The sequence below is a fragment of the Anabrus simplex genome, chromosome 1, assembly GCF_040414725.1.
Source record: "Anabrus simplex isolate iqAnaSimp1 chromosome 1, ASM4041472v1, whole genome shotgun sequence".
Classification (NCBI taxonomy): Eukaryota; Metazoa; Arthropoda; class Insecta; order Orthoptera; family Tettigoniidae; genus Anabrus; species Anabrus simplex.
The window spans coordinates 323,096,172-323,116,174 of record NC_090265.1 but is presented as its reverse complement, the minus strand read 5'-3'; the positions used below and the strand labels follow the sequence as shown (position 1 = coordinate 323,116,174).

Below are 20,003 nucleotides of genomic sequence, written 5' to 3'. Positions count from 1 at the left end.
AAGCAGGAGGCGGGCGGCCTCCTTCGTCGACAGCTAGAACATCTACAAGGTAATGGCCACATAACTTTATTCTGTCTTGTTACCACCGCATTTTAATCCGAGGGAAAGGTCTGAATCATTTACTATGTAATCTACTTTTCTAAATATAACTTCTTCTTTAACTTCATTAAATATTTAACTGTAGACTAGGGATAGAGCGTGATGTACCCTCTCGAGTTCCCTTTCATCTTGGTTTGAGGTGGCTACGTTTTCCCAACCTTTCGTTTCTGTAATGTATTAAAGTTATTTCCATCCGTGCCACCTCAAGCAGTTTGGGAATAGCCCCTGCTTCATCGGCCGAGAGCCCTATTGGTTTCAATATTTCATTATCTGGGAGTGCAGTGTACGCCTCCATTCAGTTTGTGTTCGGGCCGTATATTTACCCTGTTCTTTTCGCCAAGGCCCTGTAGGTTGGGTACTAGATACCCCTGTATAACATTATCTTTCAATTTGTAAGTTGTGCCTTGATGAGCAAGTGATTGTAATTTTCTGATATTGCCTTGAATAGGCTAGAAGATACTGAGAACCTGTTTGCTCTTTTTCAAAGTTTTTTTTAAAGATTAACGAATACCTTAGGGAGGCTAGAGATTGTAATTGAGGGAGCATGTGCTCTTGAATTAAGGGGATTTTTGCCCTTGAATAAATGATTCCTTAGTGTGAATTAAGGTTTTGGTAAATTGAATCTGGTATCGCTGACATTGTAAAATAGGGGCTTGAAGCCCAAAATTGTTAAAGTTCTGAATCTTGGATATTTCCCAATCTTGTTTAATGATTACTACTTGTATCTGTCATATTATCATTAAAAAATTGTTAAGTTTGAAGTTCTTAAAAGATAACCTTCAGTTTAAATTTTAAATTAATTTTGACATTGTAGTTAGACCCATTCGAGCCCGCACCTCCTTTAACCTCTTTCTGTTCCACGGGTAACCCCGAAACAACAACAACAACAATAATAATAATAATAATAATAATAATAATAATAATAATAATAATGTCCGCCTCTGTGATGTAGTGGTTAGTGTGATTAGCTGCCACCCCCGGAGGTCCGGGTTTGATTCCCGGCTCTGCAACGAAATTTGAAAAGTGGTACGAGGTCTAGAATAGCGCCCCTCAGCCTCGGGAGGTCAACTGAGTAGAGGGCCTTCGATTCGTACCTCAGCCTCCTCGAAGTAGTTTTCCGTGGTTTCCCACTTCTCCTCCAGCCAAATGCCGAGTTAGTACCTAACTTGAGGCCAAGGCCGCTTCCTTCCATCTTAATTGTCTATCCTTCCAATCTTCCCATTCCCCACAAGGCTCCTGTTTAGCAAACCAAGTGAGGCCGCACGGGCGAGGTACTGGTCTTTCTCCCCAGTTTCATCCCCGACCCAAAATCTCATAACCAGGAGACTGCCCTTGAGGCGGTAGATGTGGGATCTGGGAAAAGCATTGGAAGAATAATGTATTGGCTGGGATTCGAACCACGCTCACCTTGATGAGAAGCCAATGACGATGATACCCTCTTTCCTATCCCCTCCGGAGAACATTCACTTTGCACAATCGTTGTAGGCCTGTAAGAGCTAATCCTGTTACTTATTCCATAAGCTCTTGTATTAGATTGGTATATTCTCTTGGTATAATTTGAGTAAGAGTATAATTACGTACTTATCATACAGGGTAAACGGATTAAGAAATAACAACAACAATAATAACAATAATTTCGCCTGCGGTACCTACTGGGTGGATTGAGTAGCTCAGTAGTTGCTGTTGCCGGTCACAAGCCCGTAGAAAAGAGAAGGGTTGGCTTAAAGCCGTAAAATTACAGCCAGAAAACATCTTGAGGCAATAAAGGGCACGACGGTTGAGAGGTGAAGATAATCAACGGTTATGAAAGCGGATGAGGACATCAATGACCCAACGGTGGATTAAGCGGAGGAACCACATCAGAGAGTAGCGTCTGTTCTTCATTGAAGCGGCTGCAAAAGGCGTCTGTATCCCGGAGGAGCGGCCTATTATTCAGCTCCAGGGCTTACAACCCCGGTTCTATTACCCTCTCTCCAGGGGTCATATATATGGAGGGCCCAGGCCCAGGGTAAGAGTGAAGATCTCAGAGGCTACAGCAGAACACCAGCTACCCGTACAGATTAACAACCCTTACGATGAGAGTGAATCAGACAACAGTGGTTCACTCGCCCCGGGCTCATGCCCCCCCCCCCCCACCTAAAATCAACCATGAATGTAGCATGATGAAACCAACAGCAACAAAGCAACTACCTCAGCACTGAGCTGATAACAGCAAAGGTAAACCTGGTCATTCGGATTCTGAGGGACCAGGACATCATGCTGGGAAGAGTCAGAACTTCCAAAAACTCCTCAAACCTAAGGAAACCAAATTCATTGGTACACTTAACGCACAGACGCTACCAAAATAGGGAAACTCAAGACAGTCACGGATACTTGTGACAGATTTCGGATCCTGATACTTGCAATACAAGAAACACGATTTCGCCACTCCGATCATTTTGACTCCCGTGGTTACCGCTTCTACAAGGGGAAGCCAGCAACAAAAGTGCCAAATAGCAACCTGTATGTGTTGGGAACTGGATTCCTAGTACACAACAGCATCCAGAACTCTGTGATAAATTTCACGTCACCTTCAGAACGCCTCTCCTTGCTCACAGTTAAATGCGCCAATAAGGCCTATACACTAATTAATGCACACGCTCCAGTCAACAGTGAACCTGACAAAAACAAGGTTGAAAACTTTTGGTTACAACTCGAACGGGCACTTACCAAGATCCCTCAGCATCATGTAAAAATCCTCCTTGGAGATTTTAATGCGCAAATCGGGAGAGAAAGGGAACACAGGCATATCACTGGATGTTTCTCAGCACACAAGAATACTAACGCAAATGGACACCGTTTAATCAACGTATGTGAAATGGCAAACCTCCAGCTGATGTCCACACACTTTAAGAAATCTCCACGAAAAATGACCACATGGAAATCGCCAATCAGACATCTAGGCGAATACCAGATCGACCATGTAGCAATTTCCAGAAAGTTTTCCCCAGAAATTATGAACCTCAGGGTACACAAAGGTTATGTAGAGTCAGATCACCACCTCTCACAAATCAAAATCCGTTTCAGACCCAATCGAAGGAAATACTAAAAACCTACAATCCCACGCATCGACCCAGGTTATCTGCAAGAACATGCACATGAGTTTGCACAATCATTGCTGGCAAATGCAAAAACATGGGATGCACTTCTTGAGACTATCCAAGAATCATCTAGGAAACTTGGCCACCCACCCTGTAAACGGAAACATAGATGGTGGACTTCGGATTGTGACAGAGCACTGGAAACATGTATGCGAGCCTGGAAGAATTGGCACAGTCGTCAAACACCAGAGAATTGGCATATCTTTTCAGAAACTCAGAAGCAAACGTCAAAAAGACTCAGGCGAATTAAACGTGCATACCATAACAAAAGATTATAGGATAATGACTTCAAACGGAATAACACAAGAAATTTCTACAAAACCTTTCGCGAAGAGCTGACCAGCTACAAGCTACCCACTATTTGTTTTCTGCGCTCTGACGGAACTCTCGAGACCAACACAAAGGCTAACTGTGACATCCTGAAACAACACTTCAAAAAGTTACACAACTGCGAACCACCAATTGAGAAACTCCAATTCCGCATGCCCACTCCAAACCCAGATTCATTTCCACCGACTCATGAGGAGATAAGGAGCATCATATTACACCTCAAAAACAATAAAGCACCAGGAGAAGATGGTGTGATTGCCGAGATGCTGAAGATTGGTGGGGGGGGGGTCAAATAATCGACCAATTACAAGTCATCATTGCGAGCATATGGGAAAGTGGAGTCATACCTGTAGATTGGTAAACTGCCCTGATCCATCCACTGCATAAGAAAGGTGACAAGATGGATCCAAACAACTACCGAGGTATTTCTCTTCTGCCAATAGCATACAAAATTCTTTCACGTGCTCTGCTTACCAGATTGGAAAAACAGACAGACGATAAGATCGGCGAATACCAAGCAGGCTTCCGTCCACATCGATCGTGCGTGGAACAGATCTGGAACCTGAAGATGATACTCCAACACCGCCAGTCAAACCGTACAGTGGTCACTTTCGTGACATACGACTCAATAGACCATGATACCCTGTTCAATGTCCTTCGAGAATACGGTGTTGATAACAAAACAGTCACATTAATCCAACAACCCTTAACAGATACAGCCTCTAAGGTGAAGTTCATGGGTGAAATCTCTGCACCCTTTGAAATAAAAACAGGCGTTAGCAAAGGTGATGAATTGTGCCCACTTCTGTTCTACCTAGTACTGGATAAGGTCATTAAAACATGGGAGAAAGAAGTACCCGGAATAAACATGAGAACGAAAAGTAAACGGATTAACATTAAATGCCTTGCCTTTGCTGACGATCTAGCAATAATTACCCGGATTCCCGAAGAAGCCAGGCACGCCATCGAGAAGCTTCACGAGATTGCAATCAAAACTGGTCTCCACATCTCCTATGAAAAACGCAATACATGGACTCCAAATGCACACACCTAGCATCACTAGCGACCAAATATGGCAACATTTTACAAGTCAAATAATCCCAGTACTTGGGTGAAATTATTGGTAACTAGCTGATGTACCCACGCTTCGCTACGGATTTCTACATTGTATACAGAATTCTAGGTTAGGTAGTGTACACGTTGTGAGCAATATAGTATTAAAATGCATAGCTTTTAACCTTAGCGTAGAAACGCGACGGGGAAGTCACCAAACGGCTTTTCTCATATGAAGACTGGGTTAGGGAATTTTCATTGTAATGGTAGGCCCGCTTGCCTACCATCAAACAAAATCAGGTTGAGGAGTTTTCATTATAATGAAAGACACTCACTCTCCACCTGCCTTTTTTACATCCTCAGAAAGACTGTTTTGATGGTTTTCCCAACTGAAATGCACACAGGTCATTACAATGACATCAGTGGGATTGGCGCCATTAAAAGCAATGCTTTCATATAAAGTTCGCGATCAAATGAAAAACCACACATTTTCTCACTTTTAACGAACAGTACTACGCTGCCGATCTAACAGTCTAAAATTCCAAAGCTGGAATGGCCAAGCCGCAGACAGCCGTGATCCGTGAACACTCTTCGTCTTTTCTTGGCGGGGGTTAAGGTGGGGGGGGGGGGGGTCGAATAGTGGAGAGTCCTAGGGCAAAAACTATGCCCTTTTACTAATGTGTTTCCTAGGAGTACCCGATGAGACGGAAAATATCATTTCACTACACTGGTGACGGAAAAAATCTATCTGACTTGGAGGCAAATTTTTCCTCCAAGCTAGAGGAGAAACCCCGTCTTCACTGCTGTTTTGGAATAAAATGAATGTAGAATTTAATAAAAGTGAAGAGGAAGAAGCTTATCTTAAGAAATGATTCTTTTCAGGGTTGAATTTTGAGTTATTTAGTGAATTGTGGTACTTTAATTTGAAATAGGCCTAAATTGTAATTCTTTTTGCTAAGGGCTTTAGGTCGCGCCGACACAGATAGGTCTTATGGCGACGATGGGATAGGAAAGGCCTAGGAGTTGGAAGGAAGCGGCCGTGGCCTTAATTAAGGTACAGCCCCAGCATTTGCCTGGTGTGAAAATGGGAAACCACGGAAAACCATTTTCAGGGCTGCCGATAGTGGGATTCGAACCTACTATCTCCCGGATGCAAGCTCACAGCCGCGCGCCTCTACGCGCACGGCCAACTCGCCCGGTAAATTGTAATTCTAGACCAGGGCATACTACTACTATTACTAAGTGAGCCGCTGCCTTAGGCCTAAGTGTGCACACTGCTCATTCAAAACAGCGCGTCAGAGTAGGGATCTAAGTGCGGCCAGTATCCAGTATTCGGGAGATAGTGGGTTCGAACCCCATTGTCGGCAGCCCTGAAGATGGTTTTCCGTGGTTTCCCATTTTCACACCAGGCAAATGCTGGAGCTGTACCTTAATTAAGGCGGTCGCTTCCTTCCCATTCCTAGGCCTTTCCCGTCCTATCTGTGTCGGTGCGACGTACAACAAATAGCCGAGTTCTCTTACGAAGCGGAAAATCTACCGATATGAGGTCGATGTACTTGAGCACCGAAGTGAGCCAGGATCGAACCCAACAATTTGGGCTCAGAAGGAGAGCGTTTCTACCGTCTGAGCTACTTATGCTGGCGATATGTTGTCCATTAACTCTTCAGCTCGGAGGCTGGTTGGATCTTCGAGTAGCACCATCAAAGGTTATGATGTAATAGGGAAACCAATGACGATGCTATAATGCGGCGAAGAAGGCATGATGAGGAGTGAGGCAGATTGCCGTTGCTTTCCTCAGCGGGCCTGAAGGTGCTATCGGCAATTACTAAACTGTTGGAATCGTACTGATAATGTGATTTCTATTCGTACTGCGTTTAGAACTTATATAGAATTGAACTGAAAGCAAAATGATAGAAGATCCACAATTTAAAATCGAATTTATTGATGGCTTGGAAAGTTTTAAGAGAATAGGGTGCCAAATTGGGTCAGTTAAGAAGATTTTCAAAATAAATACAAATTAGGCTATATCATGGTGGTATATTGACGTTACGCCTCGAAAACACTATGAAAAGAATTTCATTTTAGAACTTTGACCGAAAATGTTCCGTCATATAAAGTTCAATGTTGTATGAGTTAAATGTCCTACTCGTTGGCTGAATGGTTAGCGTACTGCCTTCTGTTCAGGGAGTCCCGGGTTCGATTCCCTGCCGGGTCGGGGATTTAAATCGCTTCTGATTAATTCTTCTGGCTCGGGGACTGGGTGTTTGTGTCCGTCCCAACACTCTCCTCTTCATATTCACACAACGCACTACACTACCAACCACCACAGAAACACGCAATAGTGATTACATCCCTCCATATAGGGTTGCGGCAGGAAGGGCATCTGGTCGTAAAACAGGGCTAAATATCCACTTGTGCGACGCAGTTCGCACCCGCGACCCCATAGATGTGGGAAAGGCGGTAGGAAAAGAAGAAGAAGATGATTGTGTGAGTTGAATCAAACAATGCTCGTTCTGTATGATTTATGTGCAGCGGGTCAGTATTTCCCCGACGACATCGTCACATAGCGCGTTTTCAGCCGCAATGCCGATATAGTGTATATTCCGCCTTCTTTTTTACTTCGATTTAGATTATTCTATTTACCTGTAAATTAACGGAAAAAATCAGCTGCACTTCTCTGCCCCCCCCCCCCCCCCTGCTACACAATACCAAGTGTAAGCATAAATTGTTTCCGGTTTCACTAAGAGATGGTGCCAGCGAACAGTACGCAGCGTATGAATTTGACACATACGTAAGTTTGTTCGTCTGACATTAACCTACCGAACTCTAGCGTCTGTATTGTATCGTTCAGTGATCATGTGGACGTTTGTACCTGAAAAGGAACATTTGCGGCACGCATTGCTTTTCTTATTTAATCAAAGGAAAAGGCTGTGGAAAATCATCGTTTGCTGGTAGAAACATGTGGTGAACACGGACCATCGATTAGAACAGTGAGACATGGTTTCGACAGTTCAACCGTGGTAATTTCAATGTGAAAGACAGCGCGCTCTGGTAAACCACAACAGTACGAGGACGAGCAATTACCCGGCGAAACCGTTAATGCACAACGTTATCGCCAATAAATGATTAATTTAAATCGCGCATTGATCGAAAGACGATCGAAATAGGCCAGAAGAAATGGCAAAGTGATTTCGTTACACAGCAATGCGCCGTCTCACACAGCAAAATCGGTAAAATACACCTTGAAATTTTCTTTATCACAAAATCCGGCAAAAAAATTATGCATACACCTGGTATACATTTGAAAAAGAATCTGTTCGTTGAAAGTACTGTAAAGGTTCACACATAGCGATAAGAATAATTAATACCGACCGAGTTGGCCGTGCGGTTAGAGGCGCGCAGCTATAAGCTTGCATTCGGGAGATGAAAATGAAATGAAATGTCGTATGGCTTTTAGTGCTGGGATATCCCAGGACGGGTTCGGCTCGCCAGGTGCAGGTCTTTCTATTTGACTCCCGTAGGCGACCTGCGCGTCGTGATGAGGTTGAAATGATGATGAAGACAACACATACACCCAGCCCCCGTGCCATTGGAATTAACCAAGTAAGGTTAAAATCCCCGACCCGGCCGGGAATCGAACCCGGGACCCTCTGAACCGAAGGCCAGTACGCTGACCGTTCAGCCAACGAGTCGGACATTCTGGAGATGGATGGTTCGAACCCCACTGTCGACAGCCCCGAAGATGGCTTTCCGTGGTTTCTCATTTTCACGCCAGGCAAATGCTGGGCCTGTACCTTAATTAAGGCCAAGGCCGCTTCCTTTCCACTCCTAGTCATTTCCTATCCCAGCGCCGCCGTAAGACCTAACTGTCGGTGCGACGTTAAGCAACTTACAATTATAAAGGATTAAGACTGGGTAAAGATGTGGTTGCAGGTAGAGTCAGATGTTTGAACAAGGCCGTGTGAACAGAGATTAAATGTAAATTTAAGTGGTTTTGAATATGAATAATAAACCCAGACGACGGTGACGAGTTTAGCTTTTAAATTGTATTTCGGAATAAGAATAAGTAATGGGGCACCTGTTTATTGAGGAAGGAAAGGATGGTGTACCTCTGTAACTTGTTGTTTCATTTTAAGAGGTCTACAGCCACTAAACCATTATCCTCAACTGGGAGTATTGGGATTCCGGATCATTCAATTATTTGATCAGTTGGTACCCGCGGGAATTACGTAGACCGATAGACCTTCACTAAATAACAAATCATTGTTCTTGCGCAAGGGAGTTGTTATGCTATACGTATATTGCCCATGTAATTGTACTGTGAGTTTTTAGTCTATACTAAGTCGCACTTGTGCAATGTATTAAAGGAAGGTATGCAAATGAAAGCAGACGTGATTTAAGGACAGACTTTTAAGCACCCCGGAAATTCAAACCGGATCTCACGAAGATCCCTGGAAAAATTTCGGGGCTAATAGTGTGCTTTATATCATTGATCTGTCTCTGTCTTATCCTTGGCTTTGACAATATGAAAATGACCGAGGTATGAGCGATGCTAGTTATGCCATTCCTTGAGCAGCCAGTCCCTGCTATAAATAGAGTGAAAATGTTGCTCATAGGGTCAGTTGTTGCATGCATTTCAGTGGGATTGGCAGACTGATGTGTATTTGCAACTTCTGGCTCGGTGAGGAAAGCAACGGAAAACTACCTCGCTCCTCATTTTCCTAGTACGCCTCTTCATTAATGCCTAGGCCATCTATGACAGCTGATGGCGGAGCTGTTGAGTATCCAACCAGCCTAAGGGCTGAAGACTGATCATACATACTTTTATTATCGTCTAAAGAAGACTTACCTTCTTGGTTGTGTCATAGTTTCCGGCTATTGCATTCGCACTCATCCAGTGGAGACTGGCTGCTTAGCTGAGGAGGTGAAGGCGTAGAACTGTCCGGTTCGCCTGGAAGGACGTGGATTCGATTTGCCGTTAGGAAGTCGAAAAATTTAACAAATGATATTTCCACTCCTGGAGTGGCACAGGGCCCTGAGGTTCACTCATCCTACACCAGGTTAATTTCTTGCGACAAAGGTGGCCGGACAATGAGCTGACCACGTTTTCCCATTTAGGGCCGAGGTCACAGATAATGGAATCCTCTACCATTCACTCCTCCAAGGGATATCAATGCCTGTATAGGAATGGCTTTGTTTTTTCTTTCTATAATGGACACAGGGATCTACAGATGAAGAGGGTGAAGATAATTACTGCGTTGCCTCTTTTGCGTTTTTCAATCCCGAATACTTTAAACTGAAGGTTTTAGTTCGGTCTAATGATGTAAGACAGGAGTATGGTGCTACTACTGCTTTCTTTTCTTCTGGTGTTCTGATTTCTCATCATTTTTGTATTTAAATGCGTTTATTCTGGTGGTTGTAGAGGCCTTAAATCCCCTACGAAGAACTATGAATTTTACGCTTCGTTATCGTTAGTTTTAAAGTAATAAAATTACTACATTTATTGTCTACTTGGTTTCCTTCGATCCAGAGAGTAGACTGCGTGGCATGGGCCGAGTACGTGTAAGCTCGAACTCAGAAGATGATGGGTTCGAACCCCATCATTAGAAGCTTTCCATTGTTTCCCCAATGTTTACACCAGGCAAATGCTGGGGCTGTGCCTTAAATAAGGCCATAGCAACTGTCTTTCCAAAGTCCCGTTACCCCCTTATAAATGTTAATGTACGTTCGTTTTGTTCTGTGTTTCAGATTGTGTGAGCTAAAGGATGGCTGATACGTCCAGATACAGTACTGAACAACGTTTTATTGCAAGTTGTAGGGTGCATGAGAGAGGGCAAACAGGGAAGACAATAGCACACGTTCGTACTGACTTTCGGGCACGATTTTAACGACAGCCTCCTCCAAAACAAACACTTCTGCGATGGAAAAAGAAACTCTTCGCCACAGGAAGTGTGGAAGATAAGGACAGAAGTGGGAGACCCTCCACAAGAAGAGAAACATGTCAGTTTGTCGAGGAGTCCGTGGAGAGGTCGACGCGTAAAAAGATCGGCGGAATTGCAAATACCCCGGTCGACAATGCAGAAGCACACGAAGAAATACTTAAGCTTGCGCCCATATCGGCCTACGCCCGTCCAGGAATTATCGGATGCTGCCATGGACTGGAGAATGGAAGCATGTGCGGCACTTCTTCAGATGTTCGACACAATACCAAAGCGAGGCAAAGTGCTCTTTTTCGATGAGTGTGCGATTTAGCGATTTACAAGAGCTCTCACGCACGAAATGTGGTCTTCTGGAACAAGACAAATCCACACTTTTATGAAGAGTTGGAAAATAACCCGCCGCATGTCATGCCATGGGCAGCCATGGACAACAGACGCTTGTTTGGGCAGTTCTTTTTCGACGGTGTTGTGAATCAGCACAGTTACCTGAACATGTTGCAGGACTGGTTTGTTCCTCTCTTTGAGGAGCACGGAATCAAAGAGACATGTTGGTTCCAGCATGATGGGGCACCTGCCCATTTTGCCATCGCAGTGTGCGAATATCTTAATGAAGTTCTTCCAGGGCGATGGATAGGTCGTGGTTCTCCTGTGCTGCCGGCTCCACTTGCCTGACCACCACGAAGCCCAGACCCTACCACATGTTATAATGCGCTATGGGGGTTCATAAAGGGTATCGTTTCACAAAACCGATACAATACCATGGATGAACTGAAAGATGCTGTAAGACAAGCTTTCACTAAAGTCACACCAGCAATGCTCCGAAGAATGTCGCACAGAACTTGGCGCCGTATTATCCTTTGCCATAAAATGACGGTGCACAGACTGATGATTTGGACTCGTAATGCCGTATATTCACAAGAAAACCTCTCTTAGAAATGGTGTACAACTTATTTAACTAGGTGTAGGGGGGGCGGGTAACGGGACTTTGTGGCCACCATGTAGATTATCATCACTGGAGACCTATCTGAGTCAGTACGATGTTATATTACTAGAAAGATGAAAGAGATACTACTCTTTGTTTCAAAGATGTTTCTCCCAATCGCACTAAAATGATTAAAGAAGTTCTATCAGTTAAAATAAAGATAAATATTCCAAGATTCAACTGGCAAAAACTTGTTGTAAAAACTCAAAGTGGGTAACTTTGCCATTTGTCAGTTTTTTTAAAAAATTCTTGTTTGGTGTTTCTATTTTTCGGTGTTTCTTTAATGATTGAAAATACCGGGCGAGTAGGCCGTGCGGTTAAGGGCACGCAGCTGTGAGCTTGCATCCGGGAGACAGTGAGTTTGTACCCTATAGTCGGCAGCCCTGAAAATGGTTTTCCGTAGTTTCCCATCTTTACACCAGGCATATGCTGGAGCTGTACCTTAATTAAGGCCACGGCCACTTTCTTCCTGTTCCTAGGCCTTTCCTATCCCATCGTCACCGTAAGACCTATCTGTATCCGTGCGACGTAAAGAAAATTGTAAAATAATAACAATAATAATAATAAGAAGAAGAATTGGACATTTACCTGCTTCAATGAAAATAGAAATCACCATATAAAAATAAAATTTCACGGATAATTCCAGTCTCATTTTGCATGGTGATTTATGAAAATATCCGCCTCTGTGGTGTAGTGTTAGTGTGATTAACTGCTACACCCGGAAGCCCAAGTTCGATTCCCAGCTCTGCCATGGAATTTGAAAAGTGGTACGAGGGCTGTACCGGGGTCCACTCGGCCTCAGGAGGTCAAATTATTTAGAGAGGAGTTCGATTCTCATCTCAGCCATCCTCGAAGTGATTTTTCGTGGTTTCCCACTTCTTCTACCACGGCCGCTTCCTTCCCTCTTCCTTGTCTATCCCTTCCGATCTTCCCATCCACCCACTCACAAGGCCCCTGTTCAACACTGCAGGTGAGTCCTCCTAGGTGAGGTACTGGTCTTCCTCTGCAGTTGTATCTCCCAACTCAAAGTCTCACGCTCCAGGACACTGCCATTGAGGCGGTAGAGGTGGGATCCCTCACTGAGTCCGAGGGGAAAAACAATTCTGGAGAGTAAACAGATTAATAAATAAATAAATAAATAAATAAATAAATAAATAAATAAATAAATAAATCAAGAAAGAAAGAAAGAAAGAAAGAAAGAAAGAAAGAAAGACTTATGAAAATAAACGGTATTGTGATTTTGATGGTTATGTGACATTCAGGTAGAGATTAAGGAATCACCACGGACCAACGCTCTGAGGGAATCAATCTGGACACCACTTACTCCATACTGGACGCAACTCAGAACCACCGGGTAATGCGAAATACTCGCCTCCCTTTCTCTCCATGACAACCTGCCAAGGTTTATTTCTGCCTTTTTTTACGCGACATTGAGTGGAGTTCGCATGCCCTTCCTCTATCATTGACTAGTAAATCTCTACGCATCACACAGACCATTCTTACTTTCTGGGGTCACTTTCTCGCGCTTTCAATTCTGTAGTTCACCGTCTGGCCGCAGAGCGCTGTGCGACTTATAACTCGTCGGAAGAACCTGGACAGACTTACTGTCAGTTGAACACCTGTCTGTGCCCGTACGGAGTGCGTGCTCCCTCATCTCCTCGCTGCGCCGCGCCGTGTCTATTGCTGAAGTTTCTCAGGTGAGTGACTGGCTACTTCTTCGGATTAATGCGTACCAGTGTAATACTGTGAGCAACTATTATGATGGACTTTCCTTTCGAAACCTCTATTTTTGGCAGTAGTTTAAGACTCAGAAACTTCGTATTTGTAAATCCAGTGAATGTAACGTGTGCATGAGATCTGCTTGGTAACCTGTGTCGATGTGATGCTTGAAACGATTTGTGCATCGGTAATTTACTGGGGCTAGAATTCGTAAAATAATCATTTTCTTCCCTGTCCTATTTCCCAATTTTTCTCGGGTCACGCTGATGTGATTTAAACAAAGTTTTACGGCTGCATGTCCTTCCTGATGCCAATACCATGCGGAGTGATGTATTCACTGTGTGTTTGTGTGGTGGTTGATAGTGTAATGTGTTGTATTAAGATCATCAGAAACACCCAGCCCAAATGCAACTAAAATATCCGCTTCGGCCGGGAATCGCACTCGGGGCCCCGTGAACCCATGGCCACTATATTGATCATTCTGCCAAGAAGCGACACTCGTAATATATTCATCGATATTTCAAACAAGACGCACGCACACAGATAGAAAAAGAAAGAAGCCCTCCGAAAGAACCACAATCCGAAGAGCCGCTTAAATTCTCCCTAACCATACAACAGATTATCCAGACCTGACATTTCAAATCCATTGAATTGCTGTCGGATGAATAGCATCGGCTAAAGTTTATTTTCTTATTTACATGTCCTAGTTTTAGTGTTAACACTTCGTTATAGAAACTTTCCAGAATTCTTAACACACTCAAGAAGTAAAAAAGAAAGTGAAAGAACATTATGATATAACACGTTGATGTAACGACTCAACACGTGTACTACATTTCTTTTGTGGCCAGCGTGTTCTCAGTGTATCCCGGCACGGGCATGTAGATTTGCTAAAAGAACACTGGAACGTTCTTATTTTCTATAAATTACGAATATTTATCATGGCAGATAGGTAAGCAACCAGCAAGACTTACTTCTTCGAATGTTATGCAGGCGAAACTGCATGTTGAGGTTAATAATAATTAGGGCTCGGATGTTTAAGACCTAAAAATAGCCGAAATAAGCAAGCAAGTATGACCTCAAAAGTGGAGAAATATGACGTAATAATTACAAAATATGACCGGAAAATTATTAATCTAAATACGGACATATTTTAATATATTATGAATCGAAAGGGCAATTCCTTTCATACATATTTGTTAACTTAATTCTTTATTCTTACTTTCATATTAATTTTCTGAATATACATGTTTAGCAGTTATACACAGTATATTGTTCTTGATTCACTTATAGAACAGTTGTGTGCCGGGCTGAGTGGCTCAGACGGTTGAGGCGCTGGCCTTCTGACCCCAACTTGGCAGGTTCAATCCTGGCTCAGTCCGGTGGTATTTGAAGGTGCTCAAATACGCCAGCCTCGTGTCGGTAGATTTACTGGCACGTAAAATAACTCCTGCGGGACTGAATTCCGTCACCTCGGCGTCTCCAAAAACCGTAAAAGTAGTTAGTGGGATGTAAAGCAAATAACATTTGAACATTTGTGAATAGATAGCTACAAAGTACCGGTACTAACATTATCAGATCACACAACATTTTAAAAGTCAAAACATGTTTGCATCTGTAGTGGTGGTTTGAAATACGAGAAAACTATAAATCAATCTATTTTTTTAAATATTTTGGAACGTTCAAGCCCAGATTTCATTAATATTATTAAATGGGTTAAAGTTGAAATTGAGCACCACGAAACGAATTAAGCAGATGTCTTTCAATACATTATGGAAGGGCGGCAGGGCCTATAGTGCAAACTGCCATACCTTTTTCATTCTTCTTCGCGGGTGGAATTGAAGATTCATCTTCAAATCATCAGGCGCGAAAGACCCCCGATTATCACTTAACACATTCTTGTAAGAACGGAAGCTCCTTTCTATGTCACAAGGTTATTAGTGCATATTTAAATCGCGTAAAAGGTGCAGTGAAGTCTATGGCCTTCATTCTATACAAACGGTATTCCACTTGTATTAACTGCAGATGTGATACCGAGAAGCAGTCTTGTGAACACTAGTTCGCATTCGATAAGTTGAAGATGATTTTCCGCATCTACAATCCAATCAGGCAAGAAAATAGAGACAAAGAAAATATATGACTTTTCCTAAACATCCGAGCCCTAATAATAATAATAATAATAATAATAATAATACTAATAATAATAATAATAATAATAATAATAATAATAATAATGAAAACCTACAACCCGTTTTCGAGTCATTGACCTAGTCAGGGATGGAATGAATGAAGCAGATATAGGCTATTAGTACGATGGGGTCGCAACTCCCAAAGTGACTTATTAATGACTGATAGATGCTATGAAATGAGAATGGAGAGTGTTGCTGGAATGAAAGATGACAGGGAAAACCGCAGTACGCGGAGAAAAACCTGTTCCGCCTCCGCTTTATCCAGCACAAATCTCACATGGAGCGACCGGGATTTGAACCACGGTATCCAGCGGTGAGAAGCCGACGCGCTGCCGTCTGAGCCACGGAGGCTCCTAATAATAATAATAATAATAATAATAATAATAATAATAATAATAATAATAATAATAATAATGCTATTTTTTCTTTGTCAGCTGACATTTCCATCTTGCTAAAACGTTGAAGGTAATGGGGAGACCGCCAATTGTGATTTCGGTGTTACAACTAATGAGCCTTAAAGGTTGCCTCAGGATGAGTTCTGGATGTTCTACGGCTTCTGCGACAATAGAAATCACAGATGTCATTGTGTTCGACAAATCTAAGTTCAGTAAGTCAGTCGACAATCACCGCTTTACACACCATCCAAGCACTGCCACCAAAAACACATGGTGAGAAGGTCGCAATAAAAGCCACAGCAAGAAGTGGAAGACATTTTGGGAGAAGAAAAAGGCAACGACTTCTGCTAAATAAGTTCAGTCGCGGTCGTTAGTTAGAATAATAATAATAATAATAATAATAATAATAATAATAATAATAATAATAATAATAATAATAATAATAATAATAATAACAATATTTTTTGCTTTATGTCCCACTAACTATTTTTATGGTTTTCGTAGACGCCGGGGTGCCGGAATTTAGTCCCGAGGGAGTTCTTATACGTGCCAGTAAATCTACCGACACGAGGGTGACGTATTTGAGTACCTTCAAACACCAACGGACTCCAGTATTGAACCTGCAAATTTGGGGTCAGAAGGAGAGCGCCTCGACTGTCTGAGCCACTGAGCCTGGCAGGTGAAGAAGAACTTACGCCTCTAACAGTAATGTTGACATGTCTGAGGTCTTGACAAATACTTCACAATTACAACACAGTGGGAGTATTAACAGTTACTGGGAAGTATTTGCCGTGCCAAAATACGCCCGGCTCCTTTGGTGAATGGTTAGCAAGTGGCTTTCCCTTCATAAGGCTCCACGGTCAATTTTCGGCCGGACCGGGTATTTTAACCACAGTTTAATTCCGATAGCTTGGGGGATGATGGTCTTAATACACATCTTCATTTAGATACAGCACATCACATTTCCAATAACCACAGAAACCTGCAACAGTGATCGCTTCACATAGGGTTAGCGCCAGGAAGGGCATCCGTCCGTAAAATAGGGCTTAATCCATATGAGCATCACAGCTCGAACCCGTGACCCCACGAGGGTGTGAGAAAACCGGCAGAAAAAGAATAATCAAAGTAGTGAAACTAGAAATTTGATCATTTGATATAAAGGATACTAGCCAGTCGCTATAAACGAAAGGAACTCTAGGCTCGTGTACCAAGGAATCTTGTTGTTTTGTTTGACTATTGATATGCTGTTCATAGCTACAACCTCTAGTTCTACGTTGAATGCAAACCACAGGATTATGACTTTTTATTTGAAAAATCCTACATGTAATGGTCGGGATTCGAACCAGTATCGCCTTGGTGAGAAGAGTGGGATAATGCCAATCGGCTATCACGCTTCCAGTCTTCTGTTCCTTTCTGGAACCCGATACTCAATTCTGTCGGGATACTGGTTGGCTACTTAATTTTCAAGTCTTGAGAAACTTCTCCCCAGCCTAAACCAGGTGATTACAGTGACGCAAGTTATTAAAGTCATGTTTTGAACTTCATTGAAACATCCATAAGTTCATGGGTATCATGACCGCGTTGAATGAAAATATCGACGCTCCAAAGGAAGGAGCCTTCTTTTTACCAAATGAATATTCCACTCGTCCGCCTCTGTGGTGTAGTGGTTAGCGTGATTAGCTGCTACCCCCGGAGGCCCGGGTTCGATTCCCGGCTCTGCCACGAAATTTGAAAAGTGGTACGAGGGCTGGAACGGGGTCTACTCAGCCTCGGGAGGTCAACTGAGTAGAGGTGGGTTCGATTCCTACCTCAGCCATCCTGGAAGTGGTTTTCCGTGGTTTCCCACTTCTCCTCCAGGCGAATGCCGGGATGGTACCTAATTTAAGGCCACGGCCGCTTCCTTCCCTCTTCCTTGCCTATCCCTTCCAATCTTCCCATCCCTCCACAAGGCCTCTGTTCAGCATAGCAGGTGAGGCCGCCTGGGCGTGGTACTGGTCATACTCCCCAGTTGTATCCCCCGACCAAGAGTCTGAAGCTCCAGGACACTGCCCTTGAGGCGGTAGAGGTGGGATCCCTCGCTAAGTCCGAGGGAAAAACCGAACCTGGAGGGTAAACAGATGATGATGATGATGATGAATATTCCACTCACAGTAGGCTACCTTAAATTTTATTCATGTCATGTATTCAACTCCTCAGCTAATTAATTAATCGATCATACTGTATATGTTAATTCTATACCGAATAGTTTTAATGAGATGCCGAGCGAGTTAGCAGTGTGGTTAGGGTCACGCAGCTGTGAGCTTGCATTCGGGAGATAGTGGGTTCGAATCCCACCGTCGGCGGCCCTCAATATGTTTTGCCGTGGTTTCCCATTTTCACACCAGGCTGTACCTTAATTAAGGCCACGGATGCTACCTTTCCAATCCTTGCCCTTCTGCGACTTTAAACCATTAGCAACAAGAAAGTTTTAATGATTTAAATGAATCACACCAATTAAAAACCGCTAAAGTTTATCAGGAGAGCATGGGAAACCATGGTAAGAATTATCAGGTAATAATAATAATAATAATAATAATAATAATAATAATAATAATAATAATAATAATAATAATAATTTCGTATGGCTATTTCTAGCCGAGTGCAGCCCTTGTAAGGCAGACCCTCCGATGAGGGTGGGTGGCACCTGCCATGTGTAGGTAACTGCGTGTTATTGTGGTGAAGGATAGTGTTATGTGTGGTGTGTGAGTTGCAGGGATGTTGGGGACAGCACAAACACCCAGCCCCCGGGTCATTGGAATTAACCAATGAAGGTTAAAATCCCCGACCCGTCCGAGAATCGAACCCGGGACCCTCTGATCCGAAGGCCAGTACGCTGACAATTCAGCCAACGAGTCGAATAATTATCAGATGGGATCACCAGATTATTTATATTGTCATTAGTCTGGATTCACTTTGGTAATCGTTATTATCTTTCTTTCTTAATCCGTTTACCCTCCAGAGTAGGTTTTTCCCTCGGACTCAGCGAGGGATCTCACCTCTACCCCTTCAAGGGCAGTGTCCTGGAGCATGAGACTTTAGGTCGGGGGATACAGCTGGGAAGGAGGATCAGTACCTCGCCCAGGTGGCCTCACCAGCTATGCTGAACAGGGGCCTTGTGGGGGGATGTGAAGATCGGAAGGGAGAGACAAAGAAGAGGGAAGGAAGCGGCCGTGGCCTTACGTTAGGTACCATCCCGGCATTTGCCTGGAGGAAAAGTGGGAAACCACGGAAAACAACTTCCAGGATGGATGATGCGATAATCGAACCCCCTCTACTCAGTTGACCTCCCGAGGCAGAGTGGACCTCGTTCCAGCACTCCTACCACTTTTTAAATGTCGTGGCAGAGCCGGGAATCGAACCCGTGCCTCCGGGCTTGGCAGCTAATCACACCAACCACTACACCACAGAGGCGGATAATTGTTATTATTTTGTTATTACTTTTAGGTATCATGAACCTTGTCATACTGCAGTATATCATGTAGGGCCTACAGCAAAACAATAATTTTCTGTTTACATGTGCGTTAGTTCATTCAGTCAGTCATGGTCTGCATTTAGGTCTATCACCGAGGTAGCAGATTCCCTATCAATTGTTTACCGAGCCATTTCTTAAATGTTTGCAAAGAACTTGGAAATGTATGGAACATTACCCTTGGTAAATTATTCCAATCCGTTATTATCGTCCTGTATGTATGTATGTATGTATGTATGTATGTATGTATGTATGTATGTATGGATGTATGTATGTATGTATGTATGTATGTTTGGTCCTCAGCCCTAAGACTGGTTGGATCCTCAATAGCTCCGCCATCAGCTATCATAGAAGGCCTAGGCATCACTGAAGAGGCGTACTAGGGCAATGAGGAGTGAGGTATTTTCCCGTTGCTTTCCTCGCCGAGTCAGAAGTTGCTATTAAATATCAGTCTGCCAATCCCACTGAAATGCAAGCATCATCCGACCGTATGAGCAACATTTTCACACCATTCATAGCAGGGACTGGGTGCATAAGGAATGGCATTACTAGCATCACTCATACCTCAGCCACTTTCATATTGTCAAAGCCAAGGGTAAGACCGAGACAGGTCAATGAAAGTAACAAAGTTGCTCTAGCACATACCAGAAGA

The 20,003-nt window shown here is 43.3% G+C and overlaps 1 protein-coding gene across 1 annotated transcript in view; it reads left to right on the top strand.

Moving 5' to 3' along the window:
- The first annotated feature begins 13,109 nt into the window (after positions 1 to 13,109).
- LOC136856752 (putative fatty acyl-CoA reductase CG5065) overlaps positions 13,110 to 20,003 on the top strand; it is a 244,179-nt gene continuing 237,285 nt past the window's right edge. The window contains exon 1 of the mRNA XM_067134843.2: positions 13,110 to 13,240. The gene's annotated coding sequence lies outside the window, so the exon portion shown is untranslated. The remainder of the gene's footprint in view (positions 13,241 to 20,003) is intronic.